Source organism: Larus michahellis, chromosome 10 (assembly GCF_964199755.1).
Source record: "Larus michahellis chromosome 10, bLarMic1.1, whole genome shotgun sequence".
NCBI classification, from domain to species: domain Eukaryota; kingdom Metazoa; phylum Chordata; class Aves; order Charadriiformes; family Laridae; genus Larus; species Larus michahellis.
The window spans coordinates 22274985-22301072 of NC_133905.1; the positions used below are offsets into that span (position 1 = coordinate 22274985).

At 41.8% G+C, this 26088-nt stretch overlaps 1 long non-coding RNA gene across 1 annotated transcript; it reads left to right on the forward strand.

Annotated features, from left to right (window-relative positions):
- The first annotated feature begins 722 nt into the window (after positions 1 to 722).
- Positions 723 to 20141, forward strand: LOC141749485 (uncharacterized). Its single transcript, XR_012589367.1, has 3 exons — positions 723 to 829; positions 11084 to 11208; positions 20009 to 20141. It is a non-coding gene; the product is annotated as an uncharacterized LOC141749485 (long non-coding RNA).
- Positions 20142 to 26088: the final 5947 nt, after the last annotated feature.

Consider the following 26088-nt stretch of genomic DNA (forward strand, 5'->3'; position numbering starts at 1 on the left):
CTGCCTTCACTGGTCTGCTGTGGCATCAGCTGGGAAGAGACGGTAAAAACGTGGCCTGTGTAATCCCCTGCTGTATTCTCATCCTCTAATTTTACAGTTACTCTTTGTATCACTGCTCCTCTTGGTTCTCCTCGATACTCATGGTTCATGGTTAACCCTTCATTCGCGTTGTCCCAATTAGCAAACTCTTAAAATGAAACACAGGAAAACTGATATTATTTATCCCTGACCCTGAATATCACAGTTCAGGAACTGCTGTTGCCACTGTGATGCCTCATGTGTCTCGCCGTGTCGAGCATAGCTGAAGTGGAAAACTTGCTAGTCTCCCATACTGATGCAACTTTTCCGCAGAGTTGTTCTTCTCCTCAAGATTTTTCCTTAAATGACCCAAAGCCTTAGCTTTCTCTTCCTGCTGCTTGCTGGCACCCTGATACACCTACTTGAAAGGGCTTCAGATCATGGCTTAATGACGAGATGAAGATTCTTGCAATTTGCCCAGTGGCAATTTGCCCGTTGACTTACTCTTTCATTTATTTTTTTCTTAAATTCGTAAACCAGTAATGTTGATTTGTTAAGGTAGTGTCTGATCTGATGTTTATTTTTTTTCTGTTTTCTAACGTTCAGGATGTACACAGTCGGACAGTGTGAGCTGACACAGCAGTTGTCAGAGAGCTCAGAAGTATTACGCCTGTCTCAGAAAACTCTCTGCTTGGTCCACAGGGCTTGGAGAAGGCGCTCAAGGCAGAAAGACCGGTGAATGCTGAGAGCGGGCTGGTCTCCAGGGAGCTGGGAGCAGCTATGGACCTCTACCACCAAGGAGCCTCGTGAGGTTAGCACAACCCAAGATGGAATTAGCATTGAAAAGCAGGTGCGACCACCAGGACAGAAAATGTGTGACACCACACTGGGCTCTGTCAGGGGGCTCTTTCCTGCTTGGGAAGAATCCTCCCTCAGAAAGCATGGATGGCTGCAATACAAGCCCTTAGAACATTGAGACCCAAAGTATAATTTTGGGGTATATATTACATCCTATTTAATAAGTTACCTCGCTAAAAGTGATTTTAAGGGTGATGCCTGTTTGTATACAGCTTTGAATGTACGTGGAAGTGCTTTTTCTATGATGTATGGTGCAGAAAGGTCTGTGCTGGGCAGGAAATGCAGCCAGATATTCTAGGAAGCATACATGGCAGCCTGAGGCAGTTATAAAAAGAAAATGGGGTGCTGCTTAGATGACTGTACTTACCACTACTGATCATGATTCATCAACTTTTTGCATTTCTGTCACCAAGAAATATAGAGGAGCGAGTCCATGAGAGCAGGACACACAAGAAGCCTTAAGCTCTCAGCATGTAAATATTTGTAAAGCAGACAGTGAGTCCTATGCATTAGGGTAAACATAAATTCTTCTGTTTTATTCTGAAATGCAAGTGTATTTTATTCAAACCCTGATCTGTGTGCTGTGTAGCTGTCACTGATAAACAGTTTCTTTTCAACTAATCTCTAAAGAAGGATTGCTTCCTACCTACCCTGACATGTTTCTTGCAGGCACGTTGCTCTTTAACTCATTGACTTATTCTTTCTTTTTTTTGGACATGGTAAAAACCATTAATCTAGGAATCTGTATTGTGGAGAAGGCAGTTTATAAAAACAATGATACAGGGAAGGCATAGACAATTTAAGTTCAAATCCGAAGGTTTTTATTCAGTCCTGTAACTTTAAAGAGAGCAACCTTAATTATGTTTTTGAGAGGGGATGAGAGTATCCACACAGTCTAACTTGCAGTATCTAAACTTGGGATGTCTATGGAAAGAAGTGGGCTCTAATTTTTTGAGTTACTTTGAGTACGGAGTGTGCCAGGATTAGCAGAGCCGAACCATTTTACATTCATTCCTTCAATGTGAGGATTTTGCTTTAGAGTGAGAATCACGGAATCACGGAATCACGGAATCTTCAGAGTTGGAAGGGACCTCTAGAGATCATCTAGTCCAACTCCCAAGAAGGATGGGAGAGAAGGATGTGATCTCCTCTCTCTCTTGTTTCACGGGGAGTGAAAAATTATGCGTCTGTCAAATGTTAACCAGATTGGGATCTCTGAGCTGGAGCGCTGTTTTGCTCAATACATGGTTTTCATTGACACATTTTTTAAATGCGGTTCCAAATCATAGCTGACTCTGCCTGTTGTTTAAGCCATCAGCCAAAAAGCTTAAATACCTACTTTCATAAGTATTTCCTTCATATAGGGAAATAAGTATACCTCTCGTTTCTTACGTTATCATGATCTGAACTTATCAATAGACTGAATATTCATTTATAACATATGCTTTGTACTTCATTTGACTTATTTGTTTGTGCGTAGGGAAATTATCCGAATTAGCTGTGACAGGTTCAGTGACGAAAAAACATTATATATGCAAGGAATATTTTCAAGGAGCTCAGTTTCCTAGCAATACCATTCTGTTATGGACTCAGGCTTGCTTCTTGAGTGTTGTTACAGTATTTTTACTTGGTTCCTTTCTCACTATTTTTGGGTATGATTTATGGTTGCTTCTCTGTATCAGAAACCCAAGCCCAAAGGAGGCAAGTGCTTTCAAAATTGCAGGTATACAGGCTTCGGCAGGGCAGGCAAGCAGATGCCTGGCTGTCTGGGGCAAATGAGAATCCTGGCTACAGTTAAATACATCACTCCTAAAATAAGCAAATATGTTATTCCAAATAAATTAATTTTAGATGATACAATTTATTACATTGCTTAAAGATTATTTTTCTTTTTTAGAATCAAAGTAGGCTGCCCTATCTGGTCTCTTATTACATCGCTTTTATCTCCTGATAGACTTAACTGCATTCTCCCTATTGACTAAAATACGCCTTATGCCCTCATTCTTGTGGGTTAATACTCAAAAAATTAAAACCAAAATAACATTAACAAAATCCTGGATTTCTTGGAGAAATTTCTGTACCTGGCCACTTCAATATTCTAAGATGATATAACAGTTAACATTCGTTTGCCTTTTTTACACAGGCTCTCAACGCCCTTGAAATATCCATGTACTATATATTGCTTTATAGATGGAGACTTTGAAAACCAGGAACCAAATCTGAGCAGGGGAGTGAACTCCCATATGACTGTTACATCATTTAGAAATATCACCAGCCTCTCTCCTTCTTAGAAAAGAACAGTCACACCATATTACTAAATAGCAAATGAGATTTTTTGTACATCTGGGACAGGGCTGAGTCTAAAAATGATAGCCTAAGACAACGCAGAAGTACTATAATTTTGGGGGAAAAGAACTCTCATTTTGTTTACCTCATAAAACTGACAACCAGAATAATTCTGATGATTCTGATAATTCTGGGTGGCCTAGGGTGTCATGAGATCATTCATGAGTGCAGAAGGAAGCACTAAGTTGTTTGGCTTCATAAACTGCCCTAATAGCAATTCAGCATCTCAGCAGAGGCAAAACCAGGGAGAGGATGCTGGAGTCCTCCGAGTCAGTAGTTAAAACTAAGTTACGATAAGGACTTGTGAGAGAGAATTCTGGGGTTTAGTCTCAGACCTCCACCATCATGTAACCATGGATGAATTCTCTGTGATGCCATTAATAACATATAATAATATAGTATTGGATGTTATACTATCAACACGGTCAACATGTGCGTGGAGCAGCAGTAAAGATACATAGATAATCAGGATTTTGAAAAATGTGTACTTGCTGTGTGTGTATGGTAGATGTAAAATATTACCATTATAGGTCCTTTTAAGTAGGCAGAAGTTTCATTAGAGACAATATTGCATAAAGAGTGGCATGCATACTTAGGTCAGGCCAGGATTTCAACTGTCATTGTTGGAACAAGGTCTTTAGATTTTCATAGTTGTTCATTCTTGCTTATCCCATGCAATAGGCACACATAAACCATATTTACCTTCGTGATACAGGTCAAGAGCCAGGATGAGAACAAAGACACTCCTTGGTGCTGATAAGGACTGCTTTGTGGTTGAAACTGGATCCTTCATGTTCAGTGCCCTGTTTTATGTGGTAGGGCGGCAGGAGCCCCTGGGCTCCAGGTTCTGCCCTTATCAGCTGGGAGCAAGTGCTTGAGTTTCTCTCCTAGTAGAGACTGACTCCTGATGGGGCTCCCTCTAATCTGTACCGAGGGCTAAGACAGCTTCTTGAGTAAGTCTGCTTTGTGAAATAGTTTGGATTCAGTGTCCTAATTTTAGAAAGAAGGAAAAACAACAATAAAAAGCAAGTCAATGAAAACAGCTTTTTGGTTCTTTACATATATATTTATATATAAACCGCCAAATATACACACACACACACGCACACACATATATAAAACCAAACACAAAGAGAGACATATATATAGGTCCTACATTATTTGCAAACCAAACTGAACTGAGCAAAGGTATGGTAAGAGAAACTCAGTAGATGATAGGAGTTCTGTTCATCCATCTAGTTTCCGCCTCTAGAAAGAAAGTGAGATTATGGAAACTCTAGTCCAAATTAAAACAGCAGTTAATTTCAGTTCTAATCTTTTAACTACTTAGTAACAAAAAGACCCTTATTTTTCAGAATCATATATTTAATTATACAGCCACAGACAGACCCTCATTTGCATAACGAGACAATCAGGGCCACCGCTGACATACACATACAGCCAGAGTATTTGATACAAAGCCCCAGAGCCTTTATTTTTTTAGTGTGACTTTAACGAAGTTCTGTGTCTTGTCCAGTACTTTCCTTAAAGACCCCAGAAGGTGGGAAGTGAGGCCTTTCAGTGGTGAAGAATTGTGGGGAGGGAAGGTTGTACAGCCTCTGCAAGAGTAGGGTACAGACAAGAAAAGGAACGTTTTGCAGCTTTCGAGTCCAGATGAGCAACAGCCTGAACTTCCTCTGGTCAGTCCTTGCTATTTACCATATAGAAAGCAGAAGATGCTGGAAAATAAGTAAGAAATACTAAATAGAGTGAGCTTTCTCTCAGCTCGAAGAAGAACAGAGCAGAAAAACAACTTGTGATATGAGAAGCCTCTGGTAATTTTTTATGTTTAGATTATTTCATGCTTGTGACAGCTTGATATTTCTAACGGTGACTGTAACTGGAAAACATGTCTTCTGGTCTAATTGTGACGCTTTGATTCTCTTGGCAGGATTTCAGTTAAGTCACCTCAAACCATTCCTGAAGTTCATTGGACAGATGAAGGGTACCTAGGAAACGGCTGCAGCGTGTTCAGCCCTGCTAGTTACTTTCTAGTAAGAAAAGTACTGCTGAGCGAATAGTTTCCGTCACAGGCAGGGTTAAATGAGTTTCACTTACACATCTTCAATTGCTGTCTACGAAGCATGAGTCAGGAGGAGCCCTGCTTGACTTTAGCCTCCCCGGGGAACAGGCAGACTTGGCAGTTCAAGGAAAAACTTGTTTATAAAACGAACAAAAGACAGACAGATTGAAGCAGTCTCCTCCGCAATGTCACTTCTGGAGTCGCTTTTAAGATTAGAAATGCACTTTAGCTGAGCCTGTCACCTGCTCTCAACTCTGTTTACTGTACACATTACTAAGTGCAGTTATTATTGCTTGCTCTCCTTCTCGGATCTGGGTCTACTTTTTCAAAAGACCTTATGGAAAATGCCTAATGTAAACCTAGCTTGCTCCTCGGAAAGTCTGTCAGCTTTCTATCTATTGTTCAGCAGAGCAGCGGTTATCTGACACTGCATACCAGGGAGGGTAAGTGAATGTCAGCTCCTTTAAAGGCACAGGTACCTGGAGCATTGAAGATTGAGTCTGCCCTTCATATGTGGTTACATGAGGTCTTTTTCAAAGTCATTATCCGTGACTCATTATATTGCCTAAACGGTTTTGGCTATTTCAGACTGGGTCTAAATTCCAAATGACACCTACCCCTAAGGCTTTTTAGAAAAAAGTAACTGGGCTCTTGCATATATATGGTAAAACATGCTGATCTGCTTTGCATATTTTTCTGCTCTTCAGCCAGTCTGTGCAACAAGGCCAAAGGCATGCTGCTGACTCAGGCCCAGCATCTCTTACAGTTTGTAGGAGTTCTGTCTCTTCAGCCAAGCATCCAGAGGAGACACAGGGTAATTCATTGGTGAAAGAGGCGCTGCAAAGTACTGAGGGCAACTGCCAAACCAGAAGTGAAATTTTAACTTTAGTTCAGTATTCCATTGGAAAACTCTTTAACTAAGAGGTGTTCTGCATCTCTGAATCTTCCGCGTTTCGTATCCTGTATACTTTATGGTATATGCAAAGAGCAAATAACAGTAACAGTTGAGGTTTACCTTCAAAGGGAAATGCATAGCCAGAGCCGAGTTAGCATGAGAGCAATGTGACCTTTAGAAATCCACCAATTTTTGTGTGCTCAGCCTGTTTGGTTTAGGGGCCATTCATATTTCTCCCATACCTTCTTCACACAACTGTAGAGATACTCAGGTGGGAGAGCGTTTGCACCATCTTGAGGAAGGAGCTATTTGGTTTACATATCCAGATTCTCTTTTCTGCAGATAAGCTTAGAGCAGGAGTGCTGACTGTGCCATATCTGATCCCCAGTTCTTTGTGGCACATTTGCACCCACCCCAGTAAAGCTACGAGAACCTCTGCAGAGAATGTCTCCCAAAGCAACCTTAACCAGCCAGGGCGAATCAAGAGGCACTGAGAGCTGATTCTCCTCAGTCCAGACTTTTGAAAAGATGGCTGAAGTTGATGAGAAATTGTTAGTAACCAGAGGACAACATTTTTTATCACAACATTAAAGTCTCTTTCCTTCCTACTCCCACTTTGGAATAATTCACAGCTGAAAACTCATTTCACTTGGTCTTTCAAACATGAAAGTTGGCCTTTGATCTAGAACTAAGCATGGAGAGCTTTGACCCAAGAGGAATGTATTTATTAAAGCTAGAAACAATAGTAGCAAGGGTGTTAAACTGACTACCAACACTGCATTTTTAAAGGCTACTGCCTGAGTTTGCTAAGGTTGTGTATAAAGCTTCAACTTTCAGATAAAGGATAAAATATTGTATTTGTTGGAGTTATTTCTTCTGTGCAGTTCTTCCCCAAATCAAGAGTTAGGTATTTTAATCGTTTTCATTTATTAACAACTTTTGAGCCCCTTTGCTCCCCTTGCCAGTGGGAGTTCTGTAGCTGGCTGAGGAGCGTCCTAGGACTCAGGCAGCCAAGGTCTGAAACTGAGGAAGCTTCCAGCCCCTGCATTGTGTTAGTCGCCTTTGAACTCCTTCCCAGAAGACAAGGGTTCCTGTACAGAGGGAGATGCTGAAAAGCTTCAAGGGAACAGTTTGAGAGACAATTGTGTAGATCATCATTCCTACATCATTAAAGTCCACCAAAGATTCAGCCATGTGAATGTACAAATTCCATGTGGCTCAACTGCTGTTTCATGCTAGGGCCCCAGTCAGGTTAATTTACTTCTGGGTTTCCTTCTAGAATTGAAAAAAAACAGGAGACATTTTCAACCTTGAGAGATGGACATGAACTGTACCAACTTTGTTCTAACACTACTGTAGTAGTTCTTACGTCTTCAGTTGCCTAAAGGCAGGAGATCTGTACCTCTGGCGTCATCCTATAAAGACACAACTGTGGTAGGCTGCAAAAATTTCATGCATTTCCAGCCGAGGAAAAAAATGAACCAACAATCACAGTCATTTTGGGGCAACCACCCAGGGCCCAGAGCTATGCAATGCAGACTCGAGCCAGTCTGCACCAGCTCGTCAAGGAACTCAGATTCTTTTCCTCGTATGGTACATAAAGGCAGCATCTCCACCAGCTGGAAGCAGTCTGGCACAATGTGTCGAAGTTTCTACACTCCCATCACAGCCATTCCCGTCTTCCAGCCGAGGATGCGGAGCAGCACAGCACACAGTCCTGTACTCAGCAGGAATCAGGTTCAGAGAGGTGTCGTGCTCAGTTTTACAGTCCCATGTGAAACTGGTGTCTTGATATGAGTCTATTTTTTATGGATTGGCTGGTTTAATGGGATTGATGTCCTTCACCCATGCTGCCTGAATGTACAGAGAGCCAGAAAATTCAGTAACAGACTCCCTGAAACAACAGATTCCCTGAAGTTGTAGTCTCCATTCTCCTAATTGAGTCTGCTGTCCCCCTTATCCCTAATGGTTATGTAGAATGTCATAAACAGTCACCAAGTGTAGGACAGTGCTGCACAGAAGGAGATAAACTGTCTGACTGGGAAAGCTGTACTAGTTTAGCTGTAGAATTTAATTGGAAATATTGTTTGGCTAAGGACTTTGTATCTGGTCTTGCAAGAATGTCCAGTTCCCTGGCTGTGACGCCTGACCTATGGCCAAAGCCAGAGCCCCAGCTATCCAGATGTGACTTACAGGGTATCCCAAGAAAACAGGAGGAGCCTCTCGGAAATAGGGAGTGGGGCATACGCTCAGTGACAGTAAGACAGGTAGCTGCCCACACTCTCTTCAGCTTCCTTCTTACTTTGCCTTTTAGCTGTAATAAAACAACCAAACGTTTTAACCGATAAATTATGCATTTGGGGACACTGGCCTATGCATTTACATAGAATTGGGGGTAACAGCTTTGTATTATTATTTGTTGTTTGATAGAGGTTTGAAGCCTATCTATGGTAAAGTGCTTAGCAGTGAATGGGTACTTTTAATACTCAGAATAAGCATTAGAAATCAGAAACAGTAACTGGAGAAGACTTTCCAATCACAAGGATCCAATATGGATAAACTTGAGATTTTTTTAGAGTCATTGCTGAGAAAGAGAAACATACATCTGTGTAAGCGCAGATGACTTTAATGAGGCTCTAGAGCTAATAATAGATTGCCTTCTGCTAATTGCAAAGCTATAATAAAGCTAAAATGCAAATGTTCCTATTTTCTTGTCCAACAAAAGATATAAGATGCTGTACTGATATGTCAGTACCACCCAATACACGCAAATTTCTTCCAGGATTATTTTTATAGATGTTTCTCTGACTCCCTGGTGAACAGACTTTTAAAAGTTTTTCTCCCTTGGGAAGTCTGAACAAGGCTTTAATTTCTGTCAAAGACAGAACAAGTCAGTCTGGGATCTTGCATTGTATTCTCATTGTTGCCGTATTTCCTTTCCATTGCACATCAGTAGCAATCTGAAAATACTAGTTAAAGTGTCCACAGTGTGTATGGGGAAAGCTGCACTGCACATCCAGACTCGCAAGAGTTTGACTGGACTTGGATCCCTGAAGGCAGGCTGCTAGAGTAAGGGTGGGACCCCAGCGCATCACATCTGGGACGCAGCAGAGGCTGGTGATCACATGACTGGGGACTACGTGCGGTCCTGAGCATGTGCCGTTATCATTTTGGAGATTGTACTCGTTGTCTGACTCACAACGTGCATTCTGCGTGGACTTAGATTTTTTCCAGTAGCATAGTTTCAGACTTGAGCTCAACAAGAGGACCGGCAAGGGTAAATCCTGCCCTTTCTCCTCATGACTCAAAGCAAGTGGCAACTTCCCCTGTATTCTTACACTGAACACTCAGAATGCCAAGAGCCTTGTTTGATGCCATAGGCCTACAATGTGATTTTGGTTGCCAGGAGCTCCTAAACAAAACACTGACATTCTTGTATTAATCCAAGGTTGCTGGCTCACTTTTAGATTACAGACTGGCCCAGAAAGAGTTAACAATAATTTCCCTGCTGCCCCACAGCAAATTCTCTGGCAAAATATCTGCAGGCAGCTAGAAACAAATACCTACCCAGGTACAGGAGCATGGGGGCATCTGAAAACCTCTTCTGCAGCTAGCAGACAAGCGGTAACAAGTATCTGTTGTGACAGCTATATGTAAAGTTAACAATGGTTGTGGCAGTGTCGGATGGAGGAAAGGGGTTAAGGGGTTGAATATCTGAAGCCATTCTTTCAGATTACGTTATTCAAACCCTGGATCACAAAGGTTCGTGAACACTTAAGTCTTTCTCAGAACAATCTGAAAAAACAGCAAATTAATAGTAGAGTCTCAGTGCTGTGTTCACTGGTAGTATGGGAGTGCTGGAGCTGGCATGTCATGGCTCTAGACTAAAAAATTCCAACTACAAGGATATAAAGAACATGTGGAGTCTTCTGCAGCCAAGTGCTTGCAATCCATAAACCACAAACTGTATCTGGGCTTGTGCAGATGAGAAGCGCTGCAATTCATTAGTGAGCACAGCTGCACATGGAGATAGAGGACTCTGTATTTTATAAAGATGTTTTTGGAGCCTGTGTGACCGTATCATGCATGAGCCATTGCCATGGTACAACTGGCTGAGCTGTTTTGAGGGACAGAGATGCTGTTCAAAGACAGTCATAGTTGTTCTTATTGAGCTCAAGAGTCCATGACGCAAGTCCATGACATATTTGTAACAAACTGTGAGACGAGGCCTGGGAAACAAGCACAAAGATTTATGCCCTTATACCTGTTCCTCAGCCAGTGTAAAGAAGTAGGAAAAAAAAAAAGTCACTATGAAAAAATGAGCTGCATTTTGTATTCAGCTGCAGGGAGTCAAGCCTGACGGAGCAGCTGGTCGCCGAACAACTAGGCAAAATAAATCCCTGGTCAAAACAAAAGTACTACCAGTAAGCAGTTAACATCTAATTGTAAATTAGAGTTTCACTTCTTGGAAGTCATCTGTGAACTGTCCCCTCAACAGAAGGTTACAGTGTGCCTGTGCGTGATGTAATTGTTCTGGCACTAAGAACCTGCTGTGAACTAACTCTGCTGGGATTGTTTCATTCACAATAATGGAGTTACTGAGTTAATCTATAGTCTTGTCCAAATTAGGGCATAGAACTAGAAAGAAATTCCTTGGGCCTCAAGTCCAGTCCTCCTGCTATCACAAAAACATTGTTCATTATCAGTTGGGTGATGACCTGACATCTCACATTCATTCTTTTTTAAGTCTTGCCTGACTCAGTGGGGAAGCCTGAAGGATAACCTAGAACTCGCTATAGGAAGATGGCTATCACCATTTTCTCTGTATCAGTGTTTGTTCATGAATATCACCCAGTTGAAAAGATAAAATTTGACTCATTTGGGTTTTTTTTTTGTTTTTTTAGGCTCTCCTCTTTAATATTCTGATGGAAATACGTTAATTCAGCTGGTGATGTGTAAAACAGAAGAGAGTGAATATGCAGAGTACGATGAAGACATAGTGACTTTACTTGGACTTACCCAAGTAGTAGTAAGTATTTGAAAACAAAATTTTAACGTATTTTTGTAATGGGAGCCTCCATGAAGTATATGCTGAATGGCATAATTCTAATACCTAAATCTCTACGTTTTGTCCATTTACATTTTCTGTCATTTGGTCTGTTCCAGTGAGCCACACAGCATAATCATATTTAGAATTATATTAAACTTGAAAAGCCAGCAATCATGAGCACTTGGTATTTATAGAATAGAGAAGTGATAACCAGTACTTTCAATGTAACAATTCAGGCTTCCTGAAACTTTTCCAGGAGGACAGTTTTCCATCAGAAAATGTTGATTCAGTGGAAACTTATTGGGCTATTTCTGGTTGATCCTTAATCTTAGCATCTCTCTTTATGCTGATGTTGAAATCCTGCTTAATTGATACTGGGGATGGCTCCTTCTTGCTCATTTTTTCCCTCAGCTCAGACTCAGTAAAACTGTAGGTCCATCTTTGGCACTCCAGTGCTGTGCTGGTAAACGTGTAAGTACAACTTTGTTTTTAACAGTATTTTCAAGTACTGAAGTTCTTTTTTTACTCAAAAGAAACTTACAGATATGAACATGTGGTTGTCGCTGCTACATCCCTTCTCAGTCTTGATTGTTTTCCTCCATTTACCATCAGCTGACATGACCCACGGTGTATAAATTGGATTATCACCACTTATATCACTAGAGTCTCCCACTGTCAAGTGATTCTTGTGCATTCTAGGAATACCACTGTCCATCCTTTTGCTTCCAGGGCAACCTCCCTCAGCATTTTGCATTGCTCAGAGTAACTCCTAAACATGAGGAATACTGCTGCCTCACTTGTGAATCCGAGCAAGGTCACGTCACTCTTGTCTTCAGACTTCGCTAGCTTCTATGTCTGTTTAACGTTGTAGTCAAAACTTCCCTTCTCACTTTTAAAATTATCCATCTTGCTTCAAACTGCCTCAAGCTTTACTTTGCCGTGCTGCTTACTTCTGCTGCAGTGCTAGTGGCTTTTGTCTCTCTTTGCAATCACGTCGTATGGGATACAATAGCTGCCTCCGCTGCAGCTTTCCTGGGCCTCATTAACTCGTGCTGAAGTTTCATATTTCAGATGCCAGTTTAAGGCTTTGGTCATAATCTTCAAAGTAGTTAATGGATCAAGCCCTAGCTACATTAAAGGCTGAATTTTGATCTGTGAACCGTCATGACAGCTGCATTTCCTTGGGGCAATGTAGATTACAAAGCCTAGGAGGAAGTGTACGAAAGGGAGGAACAAGGGAACCTTAACTGAGAGAAGCAAGTGATGGAAAAAATATCCAGAAGGTATTCTACAGATCCAGAGCTTTCAAAATCAAATCACTCTCAACACTGATTTCCTCCTCTACCCTAGCAAACAAACAAGGCAGCAACACCTCAGCACCATCGTTAAAACAAATTCTGAGTGATTTTTTTCTAGAGAGCTCCCAGAAAGCCTGCTACAAGTACCCAAGTTCTAGAACATCTTTTCTCCATTGTCTTCAGTTGTGTCGCTGCATTCACAGAATGCCCCAGTGTTAAGAGATTGTTCGTATGAAGCAGAATCAACAACAAAAGTTAATGCAAAATATTCAAATAGAAACAATCAAATACCGATAAGTAGTCTCTTTTTCAAGAGGGACTTTCTGTGAAGCTGATGATGAATATAGTCCACAGTTTACTTTCGAAGTTAAACCAGACTTTTTCATTCCTATTCTAAGCTAAATGAGTGTATTTCAGGCTTAGTGTTTATCCAAACACAAAAGTCCCACTGGTTAATCTTCCATGGAGGTTTCAACCAATGCAGTTAAACCGGTATAAACACTTCTGTAAAGACTCTTAGTTTAGTTTATGTCAATTGGGAATCTGTTTATGGCAACCCAAAATAAGCTATTCTTAAACTTGACTACAAATGTCAGCCAACTTCTTGCACCGATTTTGACTAAACTGATTTAAAATAGAATCTTAACGTAAACTAGTGTAACTTTCCTGTAAACTGGAAACTTCTTTGGTAAACTGGAATCTTCAGCGTACTGCATGTCGCGTCCTCCCTCTTGTGGCTGACGTGAAGATTCGCAGCGTTGGGGAACGCACATTAAAGCCCTAAAATGGATTAGGTTGTCCTTAGCCATGACCTAGCAACAGGGACAGTAAACTGGCAGTTATTTTGGTGTTCAAAGATAAATAAACACAGCTTTATAAAAAGAGAATAACAACATACTTGAAGCTGTTAATTTGAAAAGCAGAATTTATAATTATTTTGGAATAAAGTAAGTAATTATCAGTAAACATTGTTGTTAAAATTACTATACTATTAGTAATATACTATAATATTAGTATAGTATACTAGTATAGTATATTACTATTAGTTTACTACTAATGCTAGTATAGCTTGTGCTCTGGGAGAGTACTAGAAAAGGAAAGATGGCAAGGATGGATGACCAGGAATTGGGGGTGGCTTGTTGGAGGCAGGGACAAGGAGAGAAGCTCCAGAGGACAGCCCAGAGGAACAAGGCCTGCAGATCTGAGAGACGGGCCAGAAACTACGTTTCTAAACTGAGTCCCCCTTTGCATCCTCTGGTGGCAGACAAGTGGCTGAAAACCTGGATGCAAAGGGGATATGGAGCACCTGCGTCTTCACCCCGCTGCGGTGCTGTGGCATCTGTTGGGAATGGTGGGTGACGCTGGCCTTCCGAACCCACTCTGCCCATTCGGCTACCGCAGACGGGAATACAAACCGGTGCAACTGGTGGGTGGGGTGAGCTGTGCTCTTCACAAGTGAGAAATGCCTGCCTAAGGCTGCGACAGAGGCAGAGCTAAAGTACATAAAACAGATTCCTGGCTTTATTTGGTCCTTGCCTGATTGATTACCTGACATAACTGTGCAACCATTAGGTGATTTTCAACGTGCTGAGGGGAGGCTTGAAGTCGCCATAAGGATCTCAGTCCTGCATTCCCAGATTAATGTAATTGTTGCGATTACTTCACTGACACTATTCTAATGTTTTCTCGTTTGAAATTTTGCCTAAAAGGGCTTGGTGCCAGATGAGTCCTCTATTCTCTTGCTACACCCTGCCAGGGTAAAGCTGTCTCTAACATTCAGGCACAGCCTTTGCCTATTGCGTATTTATTGTACGCATTTCAAAGTCCAAGCTGAAAGCTGGCAAATCTCAGTTTCTTCTCATTAGTGATGCAACAATCCTATCTTGTTGGGCTCCACCTCTCCTGTGAGAGCACCAGGGCTGAGGAATGTCATAAAGTTTATCTAGAGACAGGGAGGTTCAGGACATGGGAAGCGAAGAGGAAAAGCACCACGTAACACTTGTGCAGCGGGGAGGAAGTCCTCCTCTGGCTCTAAGCGTGGTGTTAGCGTCTCAGGTTATCCACAAAAAAGGTGTTTGGGGAAAAGACAAAGGTGGTGGCACAGGAAGCAGTTCTCAAGGAGAGGACAGGACTAACCTATAAAATTCCCCACTTTGATATGCCAGCGGTGCACACTAGGACCTCATCCACCTTGCCTGTCTTACAGGCGGGGAGGCAGCTTGTGGCAGAGGCAGAAGGTGTGTGAGAGCTCCTGTGCCCAACAGGAGACATCCCACGCCCATGAGCAACCATGGGACAACACGAGCATTAATAGGAGGGGCTACGTTACGAGCTAGACTAGTAAGTCAGCAGTTAACCGTAATTTATTTCCTATGCTGCTAAAATCTGAGGTAAATTAGAAGTCAGCACTCAGTGAAGAGTAGCCTGGATTTTCTTCAGTTGCTTGGTTCTGAAAATGCTGACCAACTCTGGTCAATATTAAGACTTTGAAGGTCATTGGTGATTTTTAGAAACATCACCAAATTGGGCTGAACAGCGTACTGCAGAGGTCAGAAACAGAGTAGAGCAGAGTCATCTTCCATCAGTCAGCAGAATTCACAGCACCAATCAAGCTAAGCATCACATGGGTTAACGCAAAATAATCAACAGAGAATAAAGTGCTTCTGTTCTGCAGCAGGATTACTGGAATAATCAGAGTTCTGAAATCATAGAATCATAGAACGTGTTGGGTTGGAAGGGACCCTTAAAGGTCATCTAGTCCAACCACCCTGCAGTAAGTAGGGGCATCTTTAACTGGATCAGATTGCTCAGAGCCTTATCAAGCCTGGCCTTGAATGTCTCCAGTAATCATTATTACTCAAGATATTCTCCAGGTCTATTTTCAGTTATATTGTCACCAAATTTTGGATTTTCTGAACTTTGGGGGATCTGTAAACAACTTCAGTCTAACAAGGCTATGCCCATTGTCAGGGAGCAGCAAGCACCAGTTTGCTCCCTGAGGGGCAGAGAGCCAGAAGCTGAGTGCAGTAACACAGCCAAGATCCAGCCCCATGGTACCGACCAAGGCAAGCAGGCCAGACCCAAAGGTTACCACCTTTCAACCATGAGTCCAGATCATCCCACAAATTCACAGTGACGAGGCAGGGCCAGCAGGTCAATCCACAGGTCAGGGCCAGGATCAGGTCTCCTACTCTCATAGCATGGTTGCTGGGGATGTCCATAGTTAAGAGAGAGATCCAAGGTCAAGCTGGGAGGGCAAACCAGAGGTCAAGACCAAAGGGGTCCATGGCCAGGTACAGTTGTGGATGCTCAGTACCCCTGCAGCACAGCTTGGGCCACGACTGAAGGCCTGGGGATTTACTTCAGTGGAGCTCCTGGGCCCATGTGTAGGGACTGGGGGTGGAGGCAGCAGGCGAGACTGGTTGGGGCCAGTAAAGCGTATTAGTGTCCTTGGGGCCCCAAGACCCAGTGTGAAGAGTGCAGGTGATTTCTGGCAATGCCCTCAAAGAAAATGCATAGGGAAGAATAAAGAGTCCACATGGGGAAGATAACTGGCTGGGACCCCAAGGAGTCTAGCGAGATAACATGTGTATTGTCAAAACTTTTCGTAGCACGTTTTGGAGAGGCGTGGTCAGGAGAGAGAGAGATTATGCTTGTTAAATATGTAAGGAGACAGTTCGGTTGCAATCGGCTCAAGTTTCTGAAAACACTGGGCTTCCATTAGGCAGAACCAGCGTTTGCCTGGTCACCCAGTGGTCGCCCATTGCAGGATTCAGCCCTGAGAGGAGGAGAGAGGGACACTGAATTCAAAGTGATCCTGAGCTCCCCTTGTCACAGTTATTCCCAATGCTCATTAAATTGAAAACATAGGGTGGGAAGGGAAAGGACTTCAAGAGAACAGCTAGGCAAAGGATGAAGCATCTCTTCCATGCTGAAGGCCAACTAGGTCTTTGATGACCCACAGAAGCAAATGCTTACTGTCATTCATTAACAAGATGGAAAAAAATCCTGTGGCTATTTAGCTTCATGCTGGAGCAGTACATCTGGCTTCACGTTCGGGCTCCTCCTCTCTGATCTTGCTTATTCCTCTGTGTTCAGGAAGTGAAGTGACAAGTGTCAGGCAAGGAAAGGTAACAGTGCAGAAGTACCCCTTGCTGAACTGCCGTGGTATAAGGTATTCATTGACTGGACATAATGAAAAGCAGACAAAACTGTTGCAAAGTTTGTCTTTTTTACATGTATTAATTCAACCCACTGACACAGACATTTTGGACATCATGCTCACATGGTTTGCATTAAAGCATTATGAAATCCCAAATTCTGGTGCCAGATGGTTTTGGATTACTTTGCTTGTATAAAGGGTTTAATTTGGGTACATGGAAAATGTAAAATATTCTGGTAATAGCTTTAGCAGGACTACATAGTCTGCATTTGCCTTATGCATCAACTGTGCTATCTGCCTTCTGCACATTATATTCCAAATCATGATAAAACTGCAAAACATGAATTCAAATTTACTGCCTTCCCACAACAGGCTCTGTAAAATGCTTAAAGGGATTGACGTGAAAGGAAATATTCTTCAAGACCCACTGTGCTGAGAAACCACACAGCGAATAAAAATAGCCCTCTCTTTCCGAATACATGCCTGCTAAGAATGCATCGAGCCTGGTCCTGAATGTGAAGCGAGAAAAGAGAGAATGGGTAAAGGTCAAGCAGACAGCTGTTGGTCCTGCCAGCAAGCATTTTGCTTGCTTTGCTTGATGAGCTGAACGAGATTTTTCGCTACTATGAGCAGGGATCACATTTTTCAGATGATCTTTTCTTGGTGCAACAGATGAGCGCCAGGAGTATAAATACGGAGTTAACTTGAAATGAGATCTGTTGGAATTCACACATCCTGTTCCACATGGTATGAACAGGGTGAAACAGCCCTTGCGCTTTCTGAATTTCATCCTGCACGGACCACCGTCCCATCACGTACTGCGGGGCTTCTGCCTTCTCCTTATTCTCCTTATTCAATATAGAATTACTTCCCTAAACCAGTCACACTCCCAAGTGCAAGCGCAAAATGTTGACCTGGTTAAACCAGCAGCTTTCTAGGATATAGTAATAAAAATAAGCTGGATTGTATTTTAGGAGAACACTTTAAAGTTACTACTTTAACTGGATGTGATTTTGGTTTGTTTGTTTAAACTTAGTCTAGATGGGGAAGCCAGTGGGTAGCTAGAGACAGTCTTTCTCTCAGTACCTTCTTTGCTAGTTTTTCAGAAATAGATTGCTTATTTTCAGGGGCAGCACAAAAGTAAGGGCATGACATTTGAACAGTGGTCTTGCGCTCGGAGACATAAAGGGAGGGAGGCTGGTTTGTACAGAGGGATTCCCCTGGCTCTGCTCAGCCACTTCTAGCAGTTTTCACTCCCCCGTTTTCCACAAGTATTTTTTTTCCTGAGTTTCAGCATAAAGCCCAGAAAGAGAGGTGTCAAACAGAAAAACAAAACAGGAGTTTCAGTTTAGTATTGCCAAGGAGTCTGTGTTTCCAGTTGAACTGCAATAAATAGACAGAAAATCATCGACTTGCGTTACATTTGATCCATCCCCAAGTACTTTGGAATAATTACTCGGGAGTCATTTTTCTATCAAGTTATTCTCTAAAAAGGAAGTGAAACAAAGCAAAACTTAGGAGTCTTGCAAGCTGTCATCAAAACCTGTGAGCTCCACATCAGATCAACACAGAACAACTACGAGATTATGGAGGAACCACGGCTCTGTGAACGCTGGTCTCCATTACAGTCTCAGGTGAGCTCCCTCAGCTGTATGGCCTCACCACTGCAACTGAAAGGAGCTGCTGATGTCAGCTGAGACTGTACCAAGACCTAGAATTTTTTAGAGAGGTGGGGAGGAGTAAGAATAACATCAACAAGTACGTCAGGCAATAACAAGGCACCGGCATCTTGCTGAGGTCAGCATCACGCCCAAGACTGGGAAAGGCTGACTTCAAGGGATTAAGTCATAAACTTGGAGCTGAGTACGAGCGGATTGGTTTGCACAACTCCTCTCTCAGTCATGGGCTGGGGTAAACGTCAGAAAGGAGTTTTTAGAATTAAAGAGTCAGTAGACTTGGATATAATGGTAGGATGGGGAAGGATGTGAAGCAGATACAAAGCTTAACGTTGCCTTTAGATGCAGGCAATGCATCAAAATGTGTTTTTAGGATCTGTATTAGTAGAAAGCGTACTTGAGCAACCTCTGTTTCAAACGAATGATGAGCATGGAGGAACTTGCGTGAGTGGTTTGTCACACTCTTTAAAACCTTGTTGTACAGCCTGTGCTGTATCAATGATACACTTTTTAAAACTGGAAAGACAGACATTTCCCTGTCTTCTTCACTTTGCCATCTCTCCCACTGGCTCCCCTATCTATCTAGAGGTAGCCCAAAGAGGGACAGAGTGCCAAATATTATTTACCAGTGTTTTCCTTTGGAAAACTCTGTAGTGGGTTGCTTGTGACTCTACCAAATTTTAATCATTTTCCTACATTTTTCAAGCCGAACGTCTTCCCTCCACCTGGTTAGACACACACTCGGTTTACATTGGGACAGCTTAATAAAACTGATTCAACAATTCCCAAGGATGGCCCTTGGCTTAGAAGAAGTTCCTGTGACCTCTTTTCCGATAACTCCGGTGCTCCCAGGCTTCAGGGTTAGGGCTTGCCTACGACTGTGGTCGTTCCTCACTTCTGATTGTCTCAAATATAGAACTTTTGAAAATGAGGCACATACACTTAGTCGCCACCTGTGAAAAGTTCAGTTTATGTGACCTGTCTTGTATCACACAGGTGATCTGTGCCACAAACATGGATAGAATTCAGTTACCCAGGACAACGTTCAGTTCCCTGAGCCATGGGATTGTCCCTTCCCTTTCCTGTAGTCGCCTGTCTCATCGTGCGTCTCCCAGCTCTTCCAACAAAGTAAATGTTCCATTAGCATGCAACCCCAATTCACTCCAAGGAGGCTGGGAAAAAATGGCATTGAATTGTTTCACTAAAGGCTATTGTCATTCTGTCCACAATATTCCTAAACTAAGGTTGTAAAAGCAAACTTAACTCTAGCATGTCCCAGTTTTGGAGTGCCTGGTCTGCAACCTCTTGCATGTATTCTAATAACTGGGATTCTTTGCTGGATGAATTCTGACTAGAAATTCCCATGCACCATCAGCATTCTGCAGTTACTGTTCCCAGCAGTCTCCGTGCTCAGATATGTGGGCCTGAAGAATTAACAATTATATTCACCAATACTAATGGACTGGCCAAAAGGCACCTTCCTGTCTTAGCAGAGGGAGGTTTCATTTTGTTAAATGAAAATTTAATGGCAGAGCCCACTCAGACCTTCCCTTTATACATGTACAAGGGGAAGAGATCTCTGTGTCCACCAGGCAAGGAATGATGAGCTGTTTGATTAATATGCCTCCCTGTTCTTCCTTCAGATTGAAAACCTGCCCAGACTTGCTGGAACCATCGCCTTTAGGGAGCACAGATTCTCAACTCCATGCAGAAACGGTCTGGCCATCAGTCGTGGTATTGCTAAGAGATTTCAGTCATCGGGCCCATCTACAACACAACTTGCAGGTGTACAAAGAGTCAGTTCCAGTCGGCAAGACAATGGAGGTCCTGCATTTCAGGGCTCTTACTTCAAACCAGATGCAGGGAGCTTTTAATTCCGCATGTAGACTGGCAGGAGTTTCGTGACCACAAACCTGTTCATCAGGTTGACTAATTAACGTATTTGTTTCTGAATGTTCCAGTGTCAACGTTAGTCACTGTATGAACGTTTGTAACAATAGAAGGATCAGGCAACACCCAAGGTCATTCCCAACTCAAAATATGAGAATACATTCTTGATGTACTTTCCATTTGCTATCACTTTTATCACTTTCCCCACTTGGAAGCTGACTGAGTGCTGCTTCCAGGAAAATGATCGTGACCCAGGCAGATAATGTGTTTCATCCTGGTACACGCTAAAGAGAAAAATATGTGATAATTTTTGAAAAATAATGGCTCCTTTCTTAAAGGCAGAAATCAGTTAGATTTTCAAGGGTTTCTGATTTTTCTCTTAATTTCACGTACAACCTCCTTTTTCCTATCTTTTGCTAAATACCAGTATTGTGCCATTTTCAGGCTCACACGGATAAAACATTCTTCAAAATGACTCTTTTTTTTTAGTATGGCCAACCTTGGAGATGGATGTTTATGATATAATTATGCCTAGACTTTCAGTTGCCCAAATCTTAAAGGAAGATTTTTTTTAAACAAGACTTTAATAGGAAGTGGACCTATTAAAGCTGGTGATAATACTAATAATCTGAGGCTGAGTTCTTGCATATGTAATTACTATAATACGATATTATCAAGTAGGATGCCAGTGAGGAAAAACAAACCGTACTTTTGAGCAAAGAGAGGTTTTTTACTCCATTTTATTGAACAACGAATGCTGTAAACAAATACCATTTCTGCATCATTTTCTTAGGTGGACCTATCTACTTTTATAGCGTTTGTATAAATTACGAAACAGTCATCATATAATAGTGTATGTTGTACCATCAACTTGGAATTAAGAGATGTCTTGAAAACCAAGTGTCTGCAGTTCTGAAAGCCATATGCAAAATTTGATGTAATTTGCCAAATGGACCAGTGATGCTTAAATCACCCAGGTAGTTGATTGGGAATCCCCTTTTGGAGGATAAATAAACACTTAATTTTGTGTATCTGTATCTGTACTGAATCTGTATCTGACACTGAAAAAGAAACTTTGCTGACAGCTCTCTTAAAAATTACATTATAGGTGGTGTATTCCTGCATTTTACTCTTCTTGTAAACTTTTCATAAAGGAACTAGAATCAAAATACTGGCCAAATTTCATAGAGCTTCTAAGCAGATCCTGTTCTCTACCCAAGAGACTGTACTTCGGCAGTGATCGGGTTTATCTTCTTCTATTTCTAAGATGTTGTAAAGTTGGGTTAATAGGTGTGAACCACTGGGGAAAAAAATGCCTTAGAAGTGTGAAGTCTGATTGCTCATGCAGTGGGGCAAGAAATTCAAACAGCATTTCCAAGTGTTCTGAAAGACTTGGATTTATTCCGACTCCTCCATCAGTCTTAAAATTAAAAGCTTCAAAAAATCACTTATTTTGCATTAAGAAGTCATCTAGTATTTAACTCATACTTCAGGCAGACTTGCTCCTGCTCTCTTCCAGATGGGTATTCCTTTTTATTGGGCAATATTTTCTTTCCCTCACGATGAGCGAGCTCTCCTCAAGCAGCAGACTGGAGCGTGACTCTTCACTTCTGTTCCTTATATTGCAGTTGTAGCTTATAATAAAGCTACAGAACACGCAAGAAGGAGTACCTTTCTTTTTAATCGTTTGTTTCTGCCATGGGATATAACGGTGCTTAATCCTGTAATTTTAATAGTAGTATTTTTCTATTATGAGCCACGTAAGCCACTTTTCTGAAGTAAAGGGCTAGTGATACATTGTCCTGCTGTGGCATTGACAAAGCAAGGCAGGAGTTTAGGTACAGATCACCACCTATGTGTGGTGCTTGGGACAAGAAGCTTTTGCACTCTCTGTAATTCCTAAGTCATACCAGCCGTGTAAGTGGGCTTTCCAGCCACCCCAGAGAGACCGCATGGGAAGCAAAAACATCAGGGGAAATGAAATGTCACTGCATACAACATTACAAAATAGAAATAACCATTTCATCTGTAGGCCTGATTCTTGGAAACCTACCTCAGTTTCCACTGAATACAGGTTTAAGGAATTCCAGTGTTAGGTGTGCATATAACGGGGGCTGATGAGATAAACCGATGGAAATCCAGGACTGTCCTCCATGTGCTATGCTGACGCAGGCCCTGGTCTAAAGAACACCATGCCGGCCGCACTGAGAGTCTCTTCGCTTTCACCCATGCAGATACCCATTTAAGAGGTGCCCAAACACCCTGAGATGATGAAAGGCCGGAGTGATGGTAGTGTGTGTTCAACCTGTGTGTATCACAGGTACAGAACTGCAGTTCTTAACTCTATCATTGAGTTTCACATTATCCCATAAAAGCCCTGCTTCTCCCCAAGCAATGTAAGAGCAACGAGTATTGTGCAACGTATGGCTCCTGTCTGGACTTTATTTGCTCTACACTAGTACATCTCCACCAACCCTTCCACACCCGTGTCTCCACACACACATCTAACTCTAAAGAGTTTTCAAGTTGAGTAGCAGACTGCATGTATTCAGTGTGAGAATTTAGGTCTTTTAAGAAGAAAGTGCACTGGCAAACATATTTTGAAAGGTCAAATGTTAAATGGAAGCCCGTTCTGCATTCATTCCAGAGACGTGCTTATGTAAAAGTATTAAGGTAAATTGCATGTTCCAGAGAGAGCTATTCCTAGATTCCTTAAGACTAATGCACCACGAGATTTTATGAATAATCAATTCAAAAACCTGGAAAACAGAAAAAAAAATGTATTTATGCAGAGCAGATCACACCTATTGTGAATTATGAACTATGAATTTATATAGCAGACCATATGCGCTCACGTGTACATCCTTCTCTGAAACGCGAGACTTAGGTAGCTATTACTAAGTTAAATTTTACACGTGTTAATGAGAAGAAGCCTAGAAAATGAAGATCGTTCCTTCCCAAGTAAAAGTCTTGCTTAAAACTGTGAAATGCACTCGCAGGAAATGGAAGCAGCCCTGACCGCAGCGCAGAAGCAGTGCAGAGCGGAGCTGTTGTGAGAAGCTTCCACGGGACCTGACGAAGGTGCCGTTGAGTCAGCATCACAGTCCCAAGGGAGGGACGCGGGGCCATGCGCTGCCTTCTAACAGCCAGCAAAGCCCAGCACCCCGGTACGGTTCTGCAACGTCCGTTTGCATCTCTGAGACTGAAATCCTTAAAACAGCTGGAGAATATCCCAACAGGAGACGAGCAGAACCTGGCTGTATGCGTGGAGGAGAATAAAAAGATGCTTCATGTTTTCAGGATGATGTCACTTACTAAAAGCTTACATTGAAGCTGATGATTGTTTTGTTTGGTTGAAGCAAACAATGCAATCTGTGAATTTAGCTTTGTTGTTACAAACAGATGGAAGATTATATTATCACACAACCAGGAGGAGACTATTGTTCCGTTTCGATCTAATTCATATAGAATTGACATGAAAAGAGTGGAAGTCAGGAAGACTTATAAGAGTTTTTACCTGTAAATCTTCGCTTTTACAATTCCAAACAGAGTATGTTTGCACTGCTGGTCAACCCCACAGCAACTGGACTTTTTTTAACCTTTAACATTGCCTCACCTGTATTATTGCTCTAACTTCTAGCTTATGACATAATTAAAGCAACTCTAATAACTCAGCCCTGCAGAATATCTAAGATACACATCTTTATCATAACTTTTAATTCTGATATGTCTGCTCTGATGCCTTTTTCTACCTTCAAGCCAAGCACCCTTTTATGACCTTTTACTCATCCTCAGCTCGTAGTTTCTCAGGCAATTAAAGTGAGACATGCCTATTTTTAGCACATAAAAATATTCTAGGAACTACAGAACTGTTTGTTGTCTCTGTTGGTAGAGCCAGATTGTTTTCATTTGTTAGTTGCTTGAAATTACCATGGAATTCAGTTATCTTTTTGTTATTGATAACGTTCACATTTTTTAGATAATTTCTGCCTTGACTGTGAATTATTCACGCTGCTCTGTCCTGACAGGCATAGCCCCTGCCCTGGCTTTGCACAGCTTTAAATGAACATATTTTTTAATCGTCTTTTCATTATCAAAAGAGTATTTGTGGTAATTATGTTTGTACTTCTACTTAATGTTTAATGAAGCTGAAAGGATGCTGTCATTTTTATACCCACATTCAATTAGAGGCGGGATAACTTCATTTATCTCGTTCTCATATATGCGCTGCACTATTTCAGGTAAATTGCCACACTGTGAAAAACAATAAAGCAGATAAATCTTTGTAGTATTAACATTAACTTTTTTTCCCATTAGATGTCTATCTTTCTACATAGAATTTATGTCTGAAAGGAATGTGGCTATAATATTTTCCATTAAATTATCATGCTGCTAAATCTTTCTTGGCAAAGATTGTGATAAGGTGAAACAACTCAATTGCTTGCTTGACAGATTATTCCAGTAATAATGTAGAGGAAAAAAAGTTCTACTCATTATTTCAGTAATGAGATGTAGCGAGGGGGAAAGTTTTAATCCCTTTTGCTTTGGCAGGCTGCAAACAGGACATCGAATTGGATATATTTAATAAATAAACACTGCAAAGCCTCTCATCCACCTACAGCCAAGTCCTTACTCAGCCTCCTCTTACTGAAATCACTTGGAGCCCAGTCAAATACAGATAAAGAGCTCGTTTCATTTTTGGATCCAAGCTGAGTATTGCTGCATCCAAACTAGGTTAGGAACCTGACGCTGGGGAGAGGTGGGAGTGTGAAAGGACAAAGCAGCTTTGCTTTTGTACTTCTCGGCTCTAGCTGTCTTGCCGTCAAGTCAAATTAGAACAGTCTATTTTCTCTGCATACAGTTGCCTCTTCAAAACTTACAAAAGCTGTTCGAGCATCTGGCTATCTCTGGGCTGCCACAGCACTCTTGACATATTATTTTTTTCCTAAGAATCTCCTTCTACCCCAGAGTTAACTGGAATAGCCATGCGGGGATGCCCTCTAGAGAAGGTAGAATCTCTAGTGTCCCATTACAGTCGCTTGACAGCAAACATGCTGATACAAGATGGGCTGATTATGAACCCCACGCGTAGACTTCATAATCCATTCTACACAGCTCAGTACGAGCGCCCAGCAAAGAAAAATTCTAGCTATCGCATCTGATACTCCGGAGTCACGGATGAGGAGACGCCCTGTTGAAGTAAACAGAATTGCACAAGCATGTGACTGATACATGCATCATGGAAGACTCGGGCTCGTAGATGTTAAATTAATAATTAGTAATTTTAGTTGTATTCAGAATAAAACACTACATAGAAATCTTCTGTCACTGGTTCCTAGTCAGCAAAACTTAAATTTTGGAGTCACTAGTGTAAATCCCTGGGAGAAGTGAGAAAAGCATTTGAATGCAAGCACCCAGGGCTACAGATTGACTGCGGCAGATGCCTGCGGATCAGACAGCTGATAATATGCTTTAGTGCGCTTCAGTGCATTCCCTGGTACAACCCAGGGTACCTCCTGACCTTGGCTTTACATTGTCACGCTTTAACCTTAGGGCATCACGCAAAAATAGAACCAGCAGCACTACAAAATCTGACCCTTTAGCTGAATATCCCATTTTAGAGGGATACCAGAACTCCATCAAGACTCTGTACACATAAACTTCTCCTATTATTATCATGGTATAGCGCCTAAGCTACTTTACACTTCAGGTTATATAGGTTTTTCTTCGATCTTTTTCATGCGTGTGGTCTTACAGACATCCCTCAGTGAGGACTGCTCCATCATGCACTATATATAGTTCTTTGGAGTGTCATACAGACCATCAAATGTTG